Here is an 8534-nt window from a genome sequence, read left to right as displayed (position 1 = left end):
GCAGGGACAGAAAACTGGTGAACTGACGATAGGGTCATGAGCAGCCAAGGTCCATTGATGCAAGTGGGGAGCAATGGCTGACCCGTATTTCATCCAAAAGAACAGCTCTTGGAGCTCAAACTGCTTTTAAAGTGAATGCTGCTTCAGATAGAAAGGTGTCAGAACAAACAGTGATCACAGTTTGTTGTGTATGCAGCTGTGTAGCTGCATATCAGTGGGGTTGCCCATGCTGTCTCCTGTCCACAGCTTCTACAAAGTCCATGTATAAGTACATGTGAGCATCAGGGCTGGACCACGGAGCGATCGAAGAAGGTGGCCGGAAGTTTAAGGTGTCGACTTGACCTCCAAATTCTCCAGATCTCAATCCAATCGAGCGTCTGTGTTGGACAAACAAGTCTAATCCAAGAAGGGCTCCACCTTACAGCTCACAGGACTTAAAGGATCTGATCCTTATGTCACAGTGACCGACAATCAAGACCACATCTGGGACATCTCATTACCTGCCAACAGAAAGTCCAATATGTTTGATTTTACTCTCTGCCTTCAACGATGTGTTTTATCATGTCAGTGAGGTTGACCAATGAGAGCACAGAGCGCTCTTGACGAGCAGAAGTCACAATAATAAACAAAGAAAATGGAGAGGTGAAAGAGGATTAATGAAGATGGTGCTGGGGGATGAAACTATGAGACAGAAAGTTTGTATCACTCTGGCAACAACATCTCTGCCTCTATGATGTGCCATCAATGGATGATGGGGACTGAAAGAAGATACATTTCAGTAAGAAATAGGACCAAACATTTATGAGGAGTAAGAACAGAGTCATGAATCAGCTATAGATTATTTTCTTATCGATCCTCTTCATAAAGAAATCAAGAAAAAAAGAAAGGATTTTTGAGAATGAAGCACAGGAGCACCGCCACTGACCCTGCAGACACATGCTGTCAGAATGAGATGAGAAATTAGATCCTGTTGTTTGAATTTAGCTGACGGTTGTCCTAACTTAATTGTCATATGCTGGAGATGTTGTTGGTCAGCAGATTAGGGGATCTGTAAAGTAAAACAGTGCCAGAAGCCACCGGCATATAAGCATTGCTAGGCTGCATTGGTATGCAGTGATTGGTGGTGACCCAAATTAAAAAGGAATGTATTACACAGGATTTTACACTTGGCTGAACAAGGCGAGGAAAACTCATCAACCCACGGAGTAAGAGATAAAACTCCAAAGGGAGGATGGAGGGTGTTTGTTTTCTGACCTTGTGAAAACATGCAAACAATCCAACACTACAGACATCTCCCTTCATTTTCTACATTTCTGCAAGGGTTTGTTCCTGAGTGCATGTTTATCCAGTCACAGCACACTCCACTATTATACAATTCAAACATCAGAGCTGCGGCCTTTACATTGTAAATGTCTTGGTTATTCAATAACTCAATGACTAACATCGGGCATACACTGTGAGCTGAGGCTGACACAATATTTGAGTTGAAAGACTGATTTCAAAGTCGAGCTACATTTCAGCAGGTTCATGCATTTGTTGAGTTTGTTGTGTAGTGAACAGGATGGCATGACTACTGATAACTGCCTGATCAGCTGCTTTGAACTTGTGAGATGAACTTTACATGTTAGAAAATGAATAGACTTCACACCATGGCACAGTGAAAGCATCTTCAGGGTGTTTTTTTCACAGTTGCGCCTGTGAAAACGGCAGACAGTGTCTAAAAGCATCATAGCAACACACGTGAAGTGTAGAAGTGAAATACACATAAATACACACCAATCAGCCATAACATAATGACCACCTGTGCAATTTAAAGCAATCCAATACAACAACTTGAACTTAAATTCTACTTTCACTTTTAACTTCTGCCTGTAGGAGACTTTTTAAAGGAAACTATATTGACAAATGTCAATGCCCTGTCCAGGTTAACATGGAAAGTGTGAGCACTCCGGTCATGCTCGATAATCAGACCATATAGTCGTTTTAAAAGCTTCAAAACATGTCATGAACTCAAAATTAACTTTGCTAGCTGTGCTACTGTTTAAGTCATTGGCTATTGATCTCTTCATTCAATAGAATAAGTACATGTAAGACAAGACTTCAATATGATAAATGTTTTAGTTTCCATTTGTAGAATGTAAGCAGTCCAAAGGCTGGGCTTGAAGACACGCAGACATGCTAACAGCAGAATACTCACGGGGTAGCTGAGGTATCTTCTGCTATTTCTTTCTGTGGGAATCCGTTTTCATTTTAATCTCATTTTAGTCAGTGTTCACTTAAACCATATTTTGGGTCAGAACTTTCTCAGACTGTTTTATGATAGTTTATTTTTAAGAGAAAGGCATTTATCCTAGTTGTAAAATTTATGTGGGAAGACAGAACACTTTACTATGTTTAATCATCTTGGCTGAAAATGTGTTTCTAACTTGTACTTCTCCCTAATTATTTTAGAATATGAACGCCCAAACACTTACAAGAAATCATACTTCACTAACAAACTCTTTTCAATACATGGAGCTAAACTTAACTGAATTATGTTAATGTTTGCTGAATGACTCAGGGTTTGTATATGAGTCTTAATAAATAAAAAATATAACCTATTTTAGCAGGAGTATCTTGATATGTATTGTAAGATTGCTGGCTTCTGTTAAATTCAAAGATCCATGAATGGAGCACGACTACCTTGATGAAAAATGCCACCATAGCATGCATCAACTGCAGAGACCTGATAATATTAAGAGCTAAGTTTTGTGAATGCTAAGTAAAGAGAGTTAACGTATATTCATGTCATCATACACGCATCGTTGTTTTTTACCTGGGTAGACACTGCAGGGTGATTCATCTTCAGGTGTTTCACTGTTTTTATTCCTCCCATCTTGTTTCCTCTGAGCACTCTGTCCTCCTTAGTAACGATACACTAGGTCTTGTGTTTCATATTATTAAACAAAATTGTGTCCACAGGTTTTCCCTTTTCTTCTTTCTAACCGTACAGGCTGCTGGCTGTAATGAGACACTCATTTTAGGAGATACCAGCGGCCAGCAGCTTTGTTAGGCTTTTGACAAGCTAGCTAGCAAGTTTAAGCATCCTTCCTTAGACTGTAAAACAGACTTTTAACCCAGATGCAGCATGCAAAATCAACTAATGACAATGAAAAAGTTCCATGGAGGCACTGAGAGTTTGTACTGGTGCATTTTTGCAGATAAATGATTGGGAAAACAAACAGAGATGTAACTGTTTGTCCACCTGAAAAGACTTGATTGTTTCATCTTGTCATGATTCGTCAGCGCATTATGAACAGGGGTTTAATTACATTTAATGATTTCAGTTTTTTTTTTACTATTAATGTTATTTTCTCTATTAAGCCAAAAGAAAAAAAAGCATCAATAAAAACTCATCACCAACATTTCCATTGAACACTTGAAATCTGCAACCTCTGGCACTCAGTACATGGATGGACAGACTACAAGTCATCAAAGAAAGTTTAGCTCTAACTTCTCTCGGCTTTTGAGGTTAAATACTTTGAGTTGTAGCAGCTATAAATCAATTTCCTCCTCGTGCCCTGAATTCCACTTCCCATTAATTAAAAGGGATTTGTGAGAATTAATTGGTGGGCCTTGTAAGCCACCTTATCACATGTAAATTGCTTATTGAGGCAAAGTAATTAATAAGAAACCCACACCCCAGGAGCTCCATCTGTTGTGTTAAGGACCTCAACACACTCCGACAACAGGTTAGGGGCGATACACACTGCAAGATTTTTGATATAATATCAACTCCATTAAGTCAGCACACACAAATGGAGGGAGATCAGGGACCAAAACTCCCCTCGCAGCCTTGCTTCTGGGTTCTCTCACAGCTTCTTGATCTACACAGATGCTACAATAGCAGCTTAATTAGTCCGAGGTATCTTTGTGTCAATCAACCCGGAGGGACACATGAACAAGCAGCTGCACATGCAGACACATAACATGGTGATTCATGTTACAGAGGACTGTGGTCTATTCAAGTTACTGTGTGATACTTTCAGATATGAACAAAAAAAAAGTACAGACTGTACAGACATAGTTTATCAAGTATCATAACTTACCTGCTTGTGTTTATTCTTTTTTACTGACCAATTTTAAGATCTTTGAATTAAGTGTCAATAAATCCACTGCCAATAAAGGAATAATTCAGTGACGACAAGAGCAGAAAAGTTTGGAAAATCAAGAGAAGAGAACTGACAACAAAAGACTTGAAGAAGACATGAATTATGATTTTAGATAATCTTTTAAATGTTTGATTTGTTCACTCAGCTTTCTTGTCTTATTGGACGACTTCAGCTACAAAATGAAAAGTTGAACCTGTTAATATACAGCTCACAATTTACAGAGATCATTTGAATCACTGTTAAACACATGTTTGCTGAATCAGACAATTTCAGTGTAATACATTAATGCACATTTTATTTCATGTGATTTAAGATTGGGTGAAGTAATGTGTTCTTGCTCTCACCTACCTCATCCTGCTTGTCCCAGCTGGGCTTGTTTCTCCTTCTCTCACACCAAGCCCCGAGACTTGTTAGAGGCTTTGATGCGGGGGTGTTATTTCCTTTTTTGGCCAAGGTCATTTAGACATATGATTACAGAAATCCCACTCTGGTGTTAACAAAAGAAGAGCGCTAAAGACGTAGTGGTTCTGCAATGGTTCTTTTGCAGTGAGAATGCAATCAAGCCAGCTACAGAAACAAAAGGTGACTTGACTCATCACTTTCCGGTAGCAGGTGAGGTTGCTATCGTAAAAACATTCAGATTCAGATTCAGAATACTTTATTAGTCCCAGAAGGGCAATTCAGTTTTTACAGTCAACCTGTCCATAGTACAAAATACACAGTAAAGGGAATAAATAACACGTCGTGACATCAGCAACTACTACAACCAGTGACCGTACAACAGAGTGGGATGCTTACTTCTCTATTTATTCTGCCTTTGGTGCATTTGGCAGCCTTATGGCAGAAGGAATAAAAACATAGCGATAGGCTAATGTTACTCACCGTCTCCATCCAATTCAGCATCAGCAGAAGAGCTGGTGCTGGAAGTAACAACGTCACAGAACTCTGCAACGTCTTCTGGTTCACCAACTGGTTTTGTTCCGAGAATTTTGCTTAGATTGTGAAGCTGGACCAAGAATGTTTACCCAAAAGCAGGACTCGAGAGGCAGGCGATAATTCAAAGTCTGTTTAATCAGAAACAAGTTTGGTACACGGGAAGGCAATCAAACAGACAGAGGTATCCAAGACAAGAGGCAAAAATCATAGACAAAAAGGGGACAGGAGTAAATTGGTCAAAAACCTGAGCATAAACAGGAAGAAAAATCCTGGAACTCTGACACATGGTACAAGACGAACTGGCACAGAAGGAAGGGGAGAGTGAGCTTATATACACTGGGAGTGGAATAAACAAGACACAAGTGCAACACGTTGGGGTAATCAGGAGAGCAGGAAACACAAGGGAGCAGGAAGTCAATGCATCTGAAACAAGACACAAGGGTAAGTGAGAAATGTGACAGATGGTTCAAAAGGGGAATTTGTACCTTGTAGCTTTACATACTGCTGTCAGAGTTTCTTGGCCTTGGTGATGGAGCAGTAAAAGCCTCTCGTTCATGTGCTGACACTAGTTTGTAAACTTCTATATAGTGATTACTCGACACACGCTTCAAAGCTCCGGCACATCTCGTAACATCACTACTTCTATATTTTTGAGAGTGGTGTCCAACACTTGACAAACATGCTAGTCCGCCTAACTGTCGATGAGGTATTGACCTCTTCACTGCTCCATGTCAACCCACAACTCTTTTTGTTGGTAGGTTAACTAGCTAATGCTTATTGACATCTTGGACCAAGCTTGTCACGACGCAAAGGGTGATCAGTACACATGGAATTCCTTCACCTGTGCAGGGGGGAAGAGGAGGCTGTGACATAATGATGTGCAAACAGCCCTGCATGATATGGTGTGTGTTAACTAAAAATGCAAAAAGTCACTTTGGATAAAAAAATAAAAGAAGCTTTGAGATGAGGGAACAATAGGGTGTGTTTCTCACTGAGCAGATATCCTTTTATAGGACACAAGCATCTTGTTTTTATTTCTAATTCTTCTCCTTGATGATGTAAGTGGTATTGTAGAAAAGGCCCCAAAGTTATGTTAAATCCTGTTTGGTTTCAGTTCTGTTTAAGTTATGCTTTCACTTTCAATGTGGGAGGGGCTTCCCCAGCTAGTGTTTGACTGTGAGTGAGTGAGGCCATGCGGTGATGAGAGCTGGTGCAGTGACAGACAAGTGACAAGAAGCTGGATGTGCGTGAATGAAAGAGTGAGTATTAATCTAAAGGATAATTGCACTGTGAACTGTTATTGAGTCTCCGTTTAGAGTGTAGATGCTCGCCATGTGTTCATTTCGTAGATTTGCAGACTCTCTTGCTAAGCTAAGCTATAGTATAAAGAAGTGTGCCATATTGCTTTACATATTTAAGACATATTTGTTGTCCCTTTCTCTTTGTAGAAAACCACACACCCACACAGTCACACGAAGTAAAACCCAAATCAACCAACTTCCAACTCTCTGTGTTTTTCGTGCTCTCGAGCATTTGGCCTTAAGTGGTGTTCTGGCCGACACCCCTGTGTGAACCTGGTAATACTACACGAACTAGTGTCCAGACGGAGTTATCAACATTATCTCCACTACAGGTATTTAAAATAAAATATGTTTTATCATCTAATAAAAAAGCTGCAGAGCATGTTGCTGGATTTTGTGACTAATAAAGCTGTATGTTGCAACACTGCATATCTGGCAACAGCTGTTTATTATGCTGTTTTAAATGTGATACCAAGTGCTTCATAAGGACCATCAGAGATCATGCAAATACAAAACAGAGATAAAAAGAGGGTGTATAAGACCGTTTTACAATACTGCATTCCTAAGCAGTAATGCATGAGGAGAGGAGCCTGCACCGGCTCACAGCTTCTCCTCTGCGAGAGCTGATGCAGCTTGAATGTTATGTGCATAATTAACTCCAAAGGAGCTCCTGCTCGCCTCTTTTATGATTTCCAATAATTAATAATGTACTTCCCTGTGAGTTTGACTTTAAAGAGAGGAGAATGGAAGGTCAGGGAAATTTGTGGGAATATGAGCATGTCCTTTGCAGAATTATTCAAATATTCAAATTAACACTATTTGCCCATTCTGTATTCTATGCTCTTGCAGTCTTTATTCATCATGTTCTCATCCCTGGACAGTGACTGCAAAAAAAACCCTTGGGTGACAGAGAGGATATCATTTCATATCATAAAAGCTGCCAGCGGCTCGCACTACATAATCAGTGATGTCTGTGCGGCCTCCCTCGTCCTGTATTGTTAGGCCCTGCCAAAGAGACACGTATGACAGTTTTTCTCATGGGATGTGCAAATCAGCGTGGATAATGTAATGAAGTCCACTCCACCTTGACAAATGAAATAAAAACATCAACAAGATTAATGGTTGCTCAAATTAAAAGTAATTAGGAAAGGAGCACGGTGGTGGAAGGAATTAACTCACATGGCTAACATTTCCTGCTGAATGCCGCCGGCTACACTGCAGCTACAAGGATGTTCCCTCTCCAAACCACTGAGCCGCGGAGTCCCCATAGACCTTCAGCAGTAGCTCATCTAGAGCTGCTCACTTCTCCAGGGCCCAGGGGTCATTAGTTAAAGTAGCTGCTGGCAGCTCTGCATGCAGGAAGTGTGTGGGTCGCCAAGGGCATCCCTGCCAAGCTCAAACCCTGGTGATTTCCTGCAGCAGCCTGCTTTGTTCTTTTCAGTCTCAATATAAAAGGTGGTTTTGAATGCATGCCCAAAGCTACATACTGTGTGTACCTGTGGATGCTGTGGGGATATCCCATGTGCACCAGTGGAACATTGGACACTTGCCATTACAGAAACATCTCTGCTGTCGAATGCAATCCAATGCAATGCAAGCATTAATATGCAGGATGTTTAGATACCTTCAGCTACTAAAACATTCAGGAACACATCATATAAAGGTGTCAAAACTCCAAGGACTGCTTATCAACCACTGCCTTGATTAGTGTGTGATATTTTACACTACAGGTTACAAATATTGTGTTTTAACCATTTAACACAAGCAAAGCCTGATTCAAACTTAGTCAGACGATTATCTCCTGTGCTATGAGATGTTAGAACTCTGTTTCCGTCAAAGAAGTCTGGAGCTTCACAGAGAGCTGGATGGATTCTAAAGTTAGTCTTTTCTTAGACAAAAAGGACTGTCTCTGTAAGGATCCTATCTTTAAGGTTTATGGACTCTAAAATAATGAAAATGAGGACTTTAAGTGGAATTACATTGATTGGATCTTGGATCTTGTTCCTCCTTTACAGCTTGAATCACTCCTGCAGGCTGAAAGAATCCACCAGAGCCACACAGACACTTGTTTAAAGTCACTGGGCCTCATTCACAAACATCTTCTTAAGATCTTGAAGTATCTGATTGGAAAAAAAAAAGTCTTCTG

At 40.3% G+C, this 8534-nt stretch overlaps 1 long non-coding RNA gene across 1 annotated transcript; it reads right to left on the bottom strand.

Annotated features, from left to right (window-relative positions):
• Nucleotides 1-5203: 5203 nt before the first annotated feature.
• Nucleotides 5204-6707, bottom strand: LOC117830373. The gene is made up of 2 exons (XR_004634770.1): nucleotides 5590-6707; nucleotides 5204-5510 (listed from the first exon to the last, which is right to left on the bottom strand). It is a non-coding gene; the product is annotated as an uncharacterized LOC117830373 (long non-coding RNA).
• Between the last annotated feature and the right edge of the window lie 1827 nt (nucleotides 6708-8534).

Source organism: Notolabrus celidotus, chromosome 18 (assembly GCF_009762535.1).
Source record: "Notolabrus celidotus isolate fNotCel1 chromosome 18, fNotCel1.pri, whole genome shotgun sequence".
Lineage (NCBI taxonomy): Eukaryota > Metazoa > Chordata > Actinopteri > Labriformes > Labridae > Notolabrus > Notolabrus celidotus.
This window is presented reverse-complemented; position numbering and strand designations above follow the sequence as displayed.